Consider the following 12,982-nt stretch of genomic DNA (forward strand, 5'->3'; position numbering starts at 1 on the left):
CCCCTCTTTCCCTTCCAGCTGTACTAGCCTTTTCTCATTCCTCACACACATTCCGTTCTCTCCTGCCTCAGGCCTTTGTCATTGGCTGTTGCCACTTTTCCCTTGCTTTGCCTGGCTAATCCTTGTCACTGGGGTCACAGCTTAAAATTAAGCACTTTGCAGAGACATTCCCGAGACCCCCGCCGCCCTATGGACGAATCTGGCTCTGTTATTTTTCCTCCTCCCACCCTGCTCTTTCCCTTCCCGCTTCTCACTGTAATCATGTACACAGTGCTGTGTTTACTAGTTTAACGTCTGTCTCCACTGGATTATGGAAAGCAGAGCCCTTTCCTAGCCAAGTTCTGGAGAGAGGCTGCCTGAATTTAAGTCTTCATTCCTCCCATTTAAACCCATGTGAATGTGGGACCATATGGCCTCAGTTTCCTCCTTGGAAGAATGGCAGCGACTAAGACCCAATAGATCATCAACATAAAGCACTTAGCTCAGTGCCTGGGACATGATTCAATAAATGTTAACCACTACATTAGCCATCGTAAGAAGACCGGTATAAGAACTATCAAAAAGCACTTAGTCTGTTTGTATGACTTAACCAGACTTGGCAAGCTCTCCGAGCGGTGTAAACAAGCAGCACTCCAGGTATCAGACTGCCTAGATGAAGCAGGATTGAAACTGCCTCTTGGCAAATGCACAATTGGGTAAATAAAAGAGATGTATGGCATTTGTTGTTTTTGGTTGCTTAGCATCCAAAGCCTGAGCAGATCCCTAGATGGGCAGGAGGCAGGATTCCCTATGGAAGCCCAGTGGGGCCACATTCCCTCTCCCAGATCCTGCCAGAGACAGCTTGGCCACTCATCCTGAGCTCTTCTGCCTAGGACGTGGACACTGACTGAGGGTCACAGAGAAGCCGGGACCATTGAGATGCTTCTCCTCTGACGCTAGGGGCATGGCAGCCAGCACCAAGGGGTCGTGGTGACCACGACGTCAGCAGGCCCATCCTCACTAGTTCTGCCTGTGGGTCTACCTCCCAGCCTTCCTGCCCAATTCATACGGTTCTCTAGTCTATCTTGTGATTCTACAGCTTACCCATCATGCTGCCAGAAAATTCCTTTCAGAAAAGTCTGTTTTTTCTTGTCTATAGCAGGAATTCGGGCTCGTCTGCCCTTTGAAGGAGCTGAGTATCAAAAAACCTCAGAAAACCTCCATCATTCCTCACCCAGGTTCCACCCTGCACATCACCATGAGCACAAAACTTCACTGGAATGCTGCCGCCATGCATTGACCTTTACTCAGAGAACCCAGAAGAGAGGGTGAAGGTGTGGCAGGCTTCTTTCTTAGTATGTCATACCACCCTGCCCCAGTGCAAATGGCAGCGAGGGTGTCCCCAGGTCAGGGCTGTTCCAGAAGAAACAGAGAGAAGCAAAAGGAGCTAAGCCTGGAATACTGAAGTTCTTGGCTCAGTAAAAACACTATGAAGGCGCATTCTCTTCCCACCCAGAGGATGGGCTGGAATGGAGAAGCACAGAGCTCAGAGAGGAAGCAGCCTGCTTCCTGGGCAAGGGCATGGAGACACCATCCTCTCGGAATACCCGACATGTATGTACATGTAAGGAGACTCAGTGGAGTGGCTTATCTGGGCAAAAAGGCCTGGAGACAGCCCCCTCTCCCAAGTTTCCCACAGAAGTGGCTGAGAGAGGGTCTGGGGCCAGAAGAGGCTGAGGGTCAGGAGGATACGATATGACGACATAAGCTGGATGGACCATCGGCCATCTCAGTGAACGGTCCCAGTTGCGAGCACCAGCAGGGTGAACAGAGACCAGAAAGTGATGGTCAGTAGAACCAGAACCCCACAGAATGCAGCAGAGAAAATGAAAGTGACCAAGATCAGAAGCCCTCTCCCTACTGACAGCACTAGCTGAAACCCCAGGGAAAAGAGGATGCAGAAACAAAATTGACTGAAGCAAACCCTGCATTCTTTAAGAAAATGCTTCCATACAATGCAACACAGAAAATTTGGATGGCAATTTTTTTTTTTTTGAATCTAATCAGCCAATCCTCCCAAACCCTGTTTTCCTGCAGCAGCGCTGTCAACCGGATCCTCTGGCCTTCCCTCAAGGGACTCCTTACGTCAGGCGTTCATAGGCTGGGTGGCATAGGACGCCAGCTCAGCAGCCCCCAGCCAGGGAGGCGCGTCACAGGTGCTCAAGGACGCCTAAATGTCCTCCCACACAGAACCATCGTTTCCAGCAGACCCTCTCCTGGTCAATCCCACCGGACCCAAGCTTGCCGTGTGCCTGTCTGCTCCCTCGGTCCTCCCCGGCCTTCTCTTCTGTGCACGTGGGAACAAGGGGCTCCCTCGTGCGGTGCCCACTGATGTTCGGCTACAAACCATTCTTCGTGCCCATGGTTCTGAGCACTGAGCGTAGAAATAGCCGCTTCCTCTCTGCCCCAACCGCACGGGCGCAGCAGGGCGGCCGCACCCGTGGTGCCGGCAAACCCGGCATCTGCAAGGTAGTGTCGGATGGCAGTTAAAGTCAATTATGGGAAATAAAAATGTTCACACAGGTCACTTTGTGGCCTGGGAAGTTTGTACCTGCTACAAAAGCATCCCACCCCAAGGAAACCCATACCGTCATTGACCAAAAAATCAAAGGATCGTTGGCCTGGAGAGCTCTCAGGAGAGTTGTGGAGAGAGAGACATTAGTAGGACTTTGAAGCCTTGGTAAACGATTTCCTTTTATTAGCACCGACTGAGTGTCAGGCTCCACGATAAATACTGTATATGTTATTTCTGAGAGAGGTGGGAAACCACTCCCATTCTACAGAGGAGGAAACTTCAACAGAGAGGTATTGAAATGCATTGGGCTGATTTTCCACAAGATAGCTTAAATCATGATGGCTAGAAAGATAGGCTCTTTGGGTAATAGGGAATGCTGCTCTGGGCCTTTAAACCCGAAGGTGATATTGGGAGACATGGGAGGACGAGGAGGGACGAGATTAATTAAAATGCCAAGCTCTTGGAGGTGTGGGACGGCCCCTGGTGGACGTGAGAAGAATGACAGCTCAGGGCTCCAAATCCACCCTGCCAGTGGCTCTAGATGGGAGGGGTGAGGAGAGGGCCCTTGAGGCTGCAGAAGGTGCTGAGAGATGATGCACGTCTTCTTTTTTTTTTCCTTTTCTTTTTAAAATTTATTTATTTTTAATTGGAGGATAATTGCTTTTCAATATTCTGTTGATTTCTGCCAAACATCAACATGAATCAGCTCAGATCAGATCAGACCAGATCAGTCGCTCAGTCGTGTCTGACTCTTTGCAATCCCATGAATCGCAGCACGCCAGGCCTCCCTGTCCATCACCAACTCCCGGAATTCACTCAGACTCACGTCCATCAAGTCAGTGATGCCATCCAGCCATCTCATCCTCTGTTGTCCCCTTCTCCTCTTGCCCCCAATCCCTCCCAGCATCAGAGTCTTTTCCAATAAGTCAACTCTTCGCATGAGGTGGCCAAAGTACTGGAGTTTCAGCTTCAGCATCATTCCTTCCAAAGAAATCCCAGGGCTGATCTCCTTCAGAATGGACTGGGTGGATCTCCTTGAAGTCCAAGGGACTCTCAAGAGTCTTCTCCAACACCACAGTTCAAACGTGTCAATTGTTCGGCGCTCAGCCTTCTTCACAGTCCAACTCTCACATCCATACATGACTACAGGAAAAACCATAGCCTTGACTAGATGGACCTTTGTTGGCAAAGTAATATCTCTGCTTTTGAATATGCTATCTAGGTTGGTCATAACTTTCCTTCCAAGGAGTAAGCGTCTTTTAATTTCATGGCTGCAGTCACCATCTGCAGTGATTTTGGAGCCCAGAAAAATAAGTCTGACACTGTTTCTACTGTTTCCCCATCTATTTGCCATGAAGTGATGGGACTGGATGCCATGATCTTCGTTTTCTGAATGTTGAGCTTTAAGCCAACTTTTTCACTCTCCACTTTCACTTTCATCAAGAGGCTTTTGAGTTCCTCTTTACTTTCTGCCATAAGGGTGGTGTCCTCTGCATATCTGAGGTTATTGATATTTCTCCCGGCAATCTCGATTCCAGCTTGTGTTTCTTCCAGTCCAGCATTTCTCATGATGTACTCTGCATATAAGTTAAATAAACAGGGTGACAATATATAGCCTTGACGTACTCCTTTTCCTATTTGGAACCAGTCTGTTGTTCCATGTCCAGTTCTAACTGTTGCTTCCTGACCTGCATACAAATTTCTTAAGAGGCAGATCAGGTGGTCTGGTATTCCCATCTCTTTCAGAATTTTCCACAGTTTATTGTGATCCACACAGTCAAAGGCTTTGGCATAGTCAATAAAGCAGAAATAGATGTTTTTCTGGAACTCTCTTGCTTTTTTGGTGGTCCAGCGGATGCTGGCAATTTGATCTCTGGTTCCTCTGCCTTTTCTAAACCCAGCTTGAACATCAGGAAGTTCACGGTTCACGTATTGCTGAAGCCTGGCTTGGAGAATTTTGAGCATTACTTTACTAGAATGTGAGATGAGTGCAATTGTGCGGTAGTTTGAGCATTCTTTGTCATTGCCTTTCTTTGGGATTAGAATGAAAACTGACCTTTTCCAGTCCTGTGGCCACTGCTGAGTTTTCCAAATTTGCTGGCATATTGAGTGCGGTATTTTCACAGCATCATCTTTCAGGATTTGAAATAGCTCAACTGGAATTCTATCACCTCCACTAGCTTTGTTCGTAGTGATGCTTTCTAAGGCCCACTTGACTTCACATTCCAGGATGTCTGGCTCTAGGTGAGTGATCACACCATCATGATTATCTGGGTCGTGAAGATCTTTTTTGTACAGTTCTTCTGTGTATTCTTGCCATCTCTTCTTAATATCTTCTGCTCCTGTTAGGTCCATACCATTTCTGTCCTTTATCGAGCCCATCTTTGCATGAAATGTTCCCTTGGTATCTCTGATTTTCTTGAAGAGATCCCTAGTCTTTCCCATTCTGTTGTTTTCCTCTGTTTCTTTGCACTGATGGCTGAAGAAGGCTTTCTTATCTCTTCTTGCTATTCTTTGGAACTCTGCATTCAGATGTTTGTATCTTTCCTTTTCTCCTTTGCTTTTCGCTTCTCTTCTTTTCACAGCTATTTGTAAGGCCTCCCCAGACAGCCATTTTGCTTTTTTGCATTTCTTTTCCATGGGGATGGTCTTGATCCCTGTCTCCTGTACAATGAATCAGCTATAAGTATATATATGTCCCCTCTGGGGGGACATGTTGATGTTTGGCAGAAATCAACAGAATATTGAAAAGCAACTATCCTCCAATTAAAAATAAATAAATTTTAAAAAGAAAAGGAAAAAAAAAAAGAAGACATGCATCATCTCTCAGCACCTCCTGCAGCCTCAAGGGCCCTCTCCTCACCCCTCCCATCTAGAGCCACTGGCAGGGTGGATTTGGAGCCCTGAGCTGCCATTCTTCTCACGTCCACCAGGGGCCGTCTCACAACGAAGATCATGGCATCCGGTCCCATCACTTCATGGGAAATAGATGGGGAAATAGTGGAAACAGTGTCAGACTTTATTTTGGGGGGTTCCAAAATCACTGCAGATGGTGACTGCAGCCATGAAATTAAAAGACGCTTACTCCTTGGAAGAAAAGTTATGACCAACTTAGATAGCATATTCAAAAGAAGAGACATTACTTTGCCAACAAAGGTCCGTCTAGTCAAGGCTATTGTTTTTCCTGTGGTCATGTATGGATGTGAGAGTTGGACTGTGAAGAAAGCTGAGCGCCAAAGAATTGATGCTTTTGAACTGTGGTGTTGGAGAAGACTCTTGAGAGTCCCTTGGACTTCAAGGAGATCCACCCAGTCCATTCTGAAGGAGATCAGCCCTGGGATTTCTTTGGAAGGAATGATGCTGAAGCTGAAACTCCAGTACTTTGGCCACCTCACACGAAGAGTTGACTCATTGGAAAAGACTCTGATGCTGGGAGGGATTGGGGGCAAGAGGAGAAGGGGACAACAGAGGATGAGATGGCTGGATGGCATCACTGACTCGATGGACTGAGTCTGAGCGAATTCCGGGAATTGGTGATGGACAGGGAGGCCTGGCGTGCTGCGATTCATGGGGTCGCAAAGAGTCGGACACGACTGAGTGATTGAACTGAACTGAATTGAACTGATGTCCCCTCCTTCCTGAACCTCCCTTCCACCTCCCACCCTATCCCACACCTCTGTATGAGCTCCCTGAGTCATACAGTAGCAAATTCCCACCACTATCTATTTTACACATGGTAATGCATGTTTCCATGATACTCTCTCAATTCATCCCATCCTCCTCTTCCCCCACGGTGTCCACAAGTCTGTGCTCTATGTCCGCATCTCCACTGCTGCCCTACACATAGGTCCATCAGTACCAACTTTCGAGATTCCATATATATGCGTTAATATACGATATTTGTCTGTCTCTTTCTTATTTCACTCTGTATAATAGGCTCTAGGTTCATCCACCTCATTAGAACAGATTCAAATCTGTTTCTTTCTATGGCTGAGTAATATTCCATTGTATATATGTACCACAACTTATCTATTCATCTGTCAATGGACATCTTGGATTCTTCCATGTAGTAGATATTGTAAATAGTGCTGTGATGAACACTGGGGTACATGTGTCCTTTTCAGTTATGGTCTTCTCAGGATATATGCCCAGTAGTAGGATTGTTGGGTCATATGGTAGTTTTACTCCTAGTTTTTAAAGGAATCTCCATATTGTTCTCCACAGTGGCTGTATCAATTTATATTCTCACCAACAGTACAAGAGGGTTCCCTTTTCTTCACACCCTCTCCAGCATTTATTGTTTGTAAATTTATTGATGCTGATCAGCATGAGGTGATACCTCATTGTAGTTTTGATTTGCATTTCTCTAATAATGAGTGACGTTGAGCATCTTTTCATGTTTTTATTAGCCATCTGTACATCTTTGGAAATGTCTGTTTAGGTGATCTGCCCACTTTTGATTGGGTTGTTTGTTTTTCTGGTATTGAACTGCATGAGCTGCTTGTATGTTTTGGAAATTAATCCTTTGTCAGTTGTTTCACTTGCTATTATTTTCTCAAGGTTGTTTCACCTTGTTTATATAATTTCCTTTGCTGTATATTTCCCTCTAGAAGGTGGGTCATAGAGGATCTTGCTGTGATTTTTGTCTAAGAGTGTTCTGCCTATGTTTTCCTCTAAGAGTTTTATAGATTCCAGTCTTATAGTTAGGTCTTTAGTTCACTTTGAGTTTATCTTTGGGTATGGTGTTAGGAAGTGTTCTAATTTCCTTTTTTTTTTTCCCCATGTAGCTGTCTGGTTTTCCCAGCACCACTTATTGGAGACTATTTTTTCTCCATTGTATATTCTTGCCTCCATTGTCAAAGATAAGATGCCCATAAGGTGTGTGGGTATATCTCTGGGCTTTCTATCTTGTTCTGTTGGTCTATATTTCTGTTTTTGGGTGCACATCTTCTTTGGGGTCTAGACTTAGGACCTCAGTCCAGTGACAGCAGTGGCTATTCCAAGGAGGCATGGTCTGGGGAGGCCATTATGTGAGGACAGAGAAAAGGAAGGAAGGAAGGAAGCTTGGCCAAGCGATGACCGTATGCTTAGAAGAGACACACTGAAAACACTAGTATGCACTTTAGAAACAGGTAAAGATACACAGGCACACGGAAACCCAAAGCAAACCAAGGTCATCACCTGAAGATCAAAGCTGAATTCAACTCAGAAAGAAGTTAAGACAAAGCAGATTTCTTTATAATGCTGAAGGGGATACAACAGCATAACATAAAAACAGAGGTATATCAAGAAAATGAAAAGACAACCCATAGAATAGGAGAAAATATTTGCAAATCATATATCTGATAAGCGACTTGTGTCCAGAATATGTAAAAACAAACAAAAACCTCTTACAACTCAACAATAAAAAGATAAATTACCCAATTTTAATATACACAAAAGATATGAATGGATATTTTTCTAAGGAATATATACAAATGGCCAATAAACACATGAAAACACGCTCAACATGATTAACCATTAGAGAAATACAAAACCACAGGCAGAAACTCGGGCAAGAATTCCTTACACCCACTAGGATGGCCAAAATTTGAAGACAGGTAATAACAAGTATGAACAAGGATGTGAATAAATTGCAACCCTTTTACATTGTTACTAGGATTTTAAAATGGTACGGCCACTTTGGAGAACAATTTGGCAATTCCTCGAAATGTTAAACATATGCTTGTTGTTCAGTTGCTAAGTCATGTCTGATATTTTGCAACCCCATGGACTGCAGCCCACCAGGCGCCTCTGTCCACTATCTTCCAAAGTTTGCTCAAATTCATGTCCATTGAGTTGATGATGCTACCTAACCATCTCTTCCTCTGCCTCCCCCTTCTCCTTTTGCCTTCAATCTTTCCCAGCATCAGGGTCTTTTCTAATGACTCAGCTCTTTGCACCAAGTGGCCAAAGTATTGGAGCTTCAGCCACAATTCTTCCAATGAATATTCAGGGTTGATTTCCTTTAGGATTGACTGGTTTGATCTCCTTGAAGTCTAAGGAACTCTTAAGAGTCTTCTCCAGTTATCCTATGACCTGGCCATCCCACTCCTATATATACGCGCATGAGAACTGAAAACAAGTCCACACAAACACCTGTACAAGAACACTCATGGCAGCATAATTCATAATGGATAGCTCAGAAGTGGAAACAATCCAAATGTGCAAGTGACGAATGGATAAATGTAGCCTATCTTCTCAATGGACTGTTATTCAGCGATAAAAGGGCATGAAGTATGATACATGTTACCCCATGGATGAACCTTGAAAACATGTCAAATGAGAGAAGTGGACACAAAAGGCCACATATTATGTGTTTCCATTAAGAAATGTTCAGAATAGACAAATTCATAGAGAGAAAATAGATTCGTATTTGCCAAGGTTTAGGCAAGGTGGAATGAAGATTGACTGCTGATGGATACGAGATTCCTTTTCTTCAAAGTTTACTTATTTATTTGGCTGCCTCCAGTCTCAGTTGCAGCATGTGGGAACTTAACTCCCCAGCTAGGGATCAAATCCTCATCCCCTGCATTGCAAGGCAGATTCTTAATCACTGGACCACCAGAGATTTATTTTCATAGTGATGAAATTGTTCTGAAATTTCAGTGGTGATGGATGCACAATTTTGTGAATATTCTAAAAAACACTAAATTGTACACTTTATAATGAATACATTTATGTCATGTCAACTAAATTTTAATAAATCTGTTATTTTTTAAAAATACATAAGGCAAAAACTTAACAAAATACATGGGAAAATACACACATTGGAAACATCTCTCAGCCATTAAGAGAAGAAAGGCAATGCCAAAGAATGTTCAAGTGAAAGTGAAACTCACTCAGTTGTGTCCGACTCTTCGTGACCCCATGGACCATATAGTCCATGGAATACTCCAAGCCAGAATACTGGAGTGGGCAGCCTTTCTCTTCTCCGGGTGATCTTCCCAACCCAGGGATGGAACCCAGGTCTCCCATATTGCAGGCGTGTTCTTTACCACCTGAGTCACAAGGGAAGCCCAGGAATGTTCAACTACCTCTCAATTGCACTCATCTCACATACTAGCAAAGTAATGCTCAAAATTCTCCAAGCTAGGCTTTGACAAAACATGAACCGAGAACTTCCAGATGTTTAAGCTGGATTTAGAAAAGGCAGAGGAACCAAAGGTCAAATTGCCAACATCCGCTGGATCATAGAAAAAGAAAGAGAATTCTAGAAAAACATCTGCTTCATTGGCTACGCTAAAACCTTAGACTGTGTGGATCACAACAAACTGGAAAATTCTTAAAGAGATGGGAATACCAAACCACCTTTACCTGCCTCCTGAAAAATCTGTATGCAGATCAAGGAGCAACAGTTAGACCAGACATGGAACAACGGACTGGTTCAAAATTGGGAAAGGAGTATATCAAGGCTGTATATTGTCACCTTGCTTATTTAACTTATATGCAGAGTACATCATGAGAAATGCCAGGCTGGATGAAGCACAAGCTGGGATCAAGATTGCAGGGAGAAATATCAATAACCTCAGATATGCAAATGACACCACTCTTATGGCAGAAAGTGAAGAGGAACTAAAGAGCCTTTTGATGAAAGTGAAAGAGGAGAGTGGAAAAGCTAGCTTAAAACTCAACATTCAAAAAACTGAGATCATGGCATCTGGTCCCATCACTTCATGGCAAATAGATGGGGAAACAATGGAAACAGTGACAGACTTTATTTTTCTGGGCTCCAAAATCACTGCAGATGGTGACTGCAGCCATGAAATTAAAAGACGCTTGCTCCTTGGAAGAGAAGTTATGACCAATCTAGACAGCATATTAAAAAGCAGAGACATTACTTTTCCAACAAAGGTCCGTCTAGTCAAGGCTATGGTTTTTCCTGTGGTCACGTACAGATGTGAGAGTTGGACCACAAGAAAGCTGAGTGCCGAAGAATTGATGCTTTTGAACGTGGTGTTGGAGGAGACTCTTAGAGTCCCTTGGACTGCAAGGAGATCAAACCAGTCAATCCTAAAGGAAATCAGTCCTGAATATTCATCGGAAGGGCTGATGCTGAAGCTGAAGCTCCAATGCTTTGGTCACTTGATGGGAAGAACCGACTCATTGGAAAAGACCCTGATGCTGGGAAAGATTGAAGGTGGGAGAAGAAGATGACAGAGGATGCGATGGTTAGATGGCATCACCGACTTGACGGACATGAGTTTGAACAAGCTCCAGGAGTTGGTGATGGACAGGGAAGTCTGGCGTGCTGCAGTCCAAGGGGTCACAAAGAGTCAAACACCACTGAGCAACTGAACTGAATACTTGAAAAACAAAGAAAATAATCATGTTTCTCAGAAGTTATATGTTACAGCAAGAAACACACTTTTCCAAGGACCCCTCATCCACTCCGTTATTTGACAAATTTACACTAGCACTGACTACATGCCAGGTACTGTTCAAAGCTCTGAGGACACAGCAGGGGTGTCTCTGCTTGGGTGTAGCTCTGGGGTAGTTGTAGTGGTAATGTACTGTTTATAAACATATGCAAAAATTGACTTGACCTGCAAAGGAAGTCTGTTAATTCCAAAAGAAATACTACACACAAGCCCTATTTTCGTTTTAACCACAATTGATTAGAAATAAATAATAAAAGTAGAAATGAAACCCACCACTCACTTAGAAATTAAAACTCTCATAAGCAAACTTAAGATCAAAAATAACATTAAAGCCTTAGTGCAGAGAATTTGGGAAATGAATTTATATCTATAAGATGTACACACACATGTCTATGAGATAACATTTTTTCCAAGAACACAGCTAAAGTCAGAGCTAGGAAGGAGTTCCTCATAATCATTACTGTTTTTAACACTTTCCTAGAAGGAATAGCCAATACAATTCTATAAGAGGACAAAACAAGAAGTTCCATTACTTATAAACAGCATCAGATTGGCAAAGACAAAATTTAATTCCCATTCGCTGTGCCCCATCAGAAGGGACACAAATTGGTACAAGCCTGCCCTTGCTCTGGTCCAGCAATCCCATTTCTAGGAAGTTTCCTGCAGAAGTCCTTACATTCAGGACTTCTGAATGTTCAGGTAGGCCCCTTACAAGGGTCTGGAAACAATGGTGCATCAATGAAGGATTAGCTAAAAAAAATTCCATGAGGACATTCTGGAATATTCTGAGACGGTCAAAAAAAAAAAAAAGAGGTAAGTCTATATAACTGCTATTCTTCAATGGAGGCAATTTTGCCTTCCAGGCAGGGAACATTTGACAACATCTAGAGAACCTTTTATTTTTTAATCATATGGTGGAGGGTGTTACTGGCATCTGGTGGGTGGCAGCCAGAGATGCTCCTCAATATCCTGCAGCACACAGGACTGAGCCAGGGATGCTCCTCAATATCCTGCAGCACACAGGACTGAGCCCCAGCAAGGAACACTCTTGCCCTGATACCAATAGTGGCGAAGCTGAGAAACCCTGCTGCTGCTGCTTAGTGGCTCAGTCACGTCCGACTCTTTGTGACACTTCAGATTGTAGCCTCTTCTGTCTGTGGGACTGTTCAGGCAAGGATACTGGAGTAGATTGCCATTGCCATTTCCTAGTATACAGTAACATGGAGAAATACCCACAATGATTCATTCAATTCAGAAGGAAGTTCAGAACCACATTTATAGCATGATACCACTTTTCTCCCTAAATATATTTATGCTGGTGTACACATAGAAAAAATACTGGAAAATTCGTACCGTGAGTTTACTCATTATCATTTACTCATAATTCTTTTATTCATTCAATGAACATTGGGCACCCCAAAGCACCAAGCACTGGTCTCTCCTGTGTGCTGGACACTCATCAGGAAACAGGCAGTAGACACCCCTGCCTTTGTGGGAACTCTGGGGATTCCTAGAAGGTGCCCAGGCATGGGGAAATTAACAAGATGGCGCCCGTCAGGCTCTCTCACCCTATGTTCTATAAACAATGACTTTGCACAGCTATGTAACAGCTGAGATCACTTAGAGCAGTGCACACGTGTGTCACGAGGTACTCGCTTGGTCACAGGCTACTTTGTATGGTTCGCCTGTATGAGCTTCATCATGAAAGCTCTGGCTGCTGCTGCACTGGGGCTACACTGGAGTGGCATCATGGTTATGCTATGGCTATGTTACGGTTGCCATGCCAGCCAGGAGAGAATAAACGTATCTGCAGTTCCTACAGCTCCTCAAGACTGCTTCCAGATTCTTAGCTTGCACCTTGCCTACCCTGGGTTCCGCGAACAGTGCAGACAATGTAAAGAGGATCAGTGGTACATGAGGAAAACAGAATTTTTCACTTTCCAGGCTTTTGAGGGTTTGACTTTTTTTTTACTTCTTTTTTAACCAAAAGCATTATATTGCTTTGTAA

At 43.9% G+C, this 12,982-nt stretch overlaps 1 non-coding gene across 1 annotated transcript; it reads right to left on the reverse strand.

Moving 5' to 3' along the window:
* Nucleotides 1-2,368: 2,368 nt before the first annotated feature.
* LOC113878663 lies at nucleotides 2,369-2,502 on the reverse strand. Its single transcript, XR_003507084.1, has one exon. It is a non-coding gene; the product is annotated as a small nucleolar RNA SNORA43 (small nucleolar RNA).
* Nucleotides 2,503-12,982: the final 10,480 nt, after the last annotated feature.

Source organism: Bos indicus x Bos taurus, chromosome 19 (assembly GCF_003369695.1).
Source record: "Bos indicus x Bos taurus breed Angus x Brahman F1 hybrid chromosome 19, Bos_hybrid_MaternalHap_v2.0, whole genome shotgun sequence".
In the NCBI taxonomy this organism is placed as follows: Eukaryota; Metazoa; Chordata; class Mammalia; order Artiodactyla; family Bovidae; genus Bos; species Bos indicus x Bos taurus.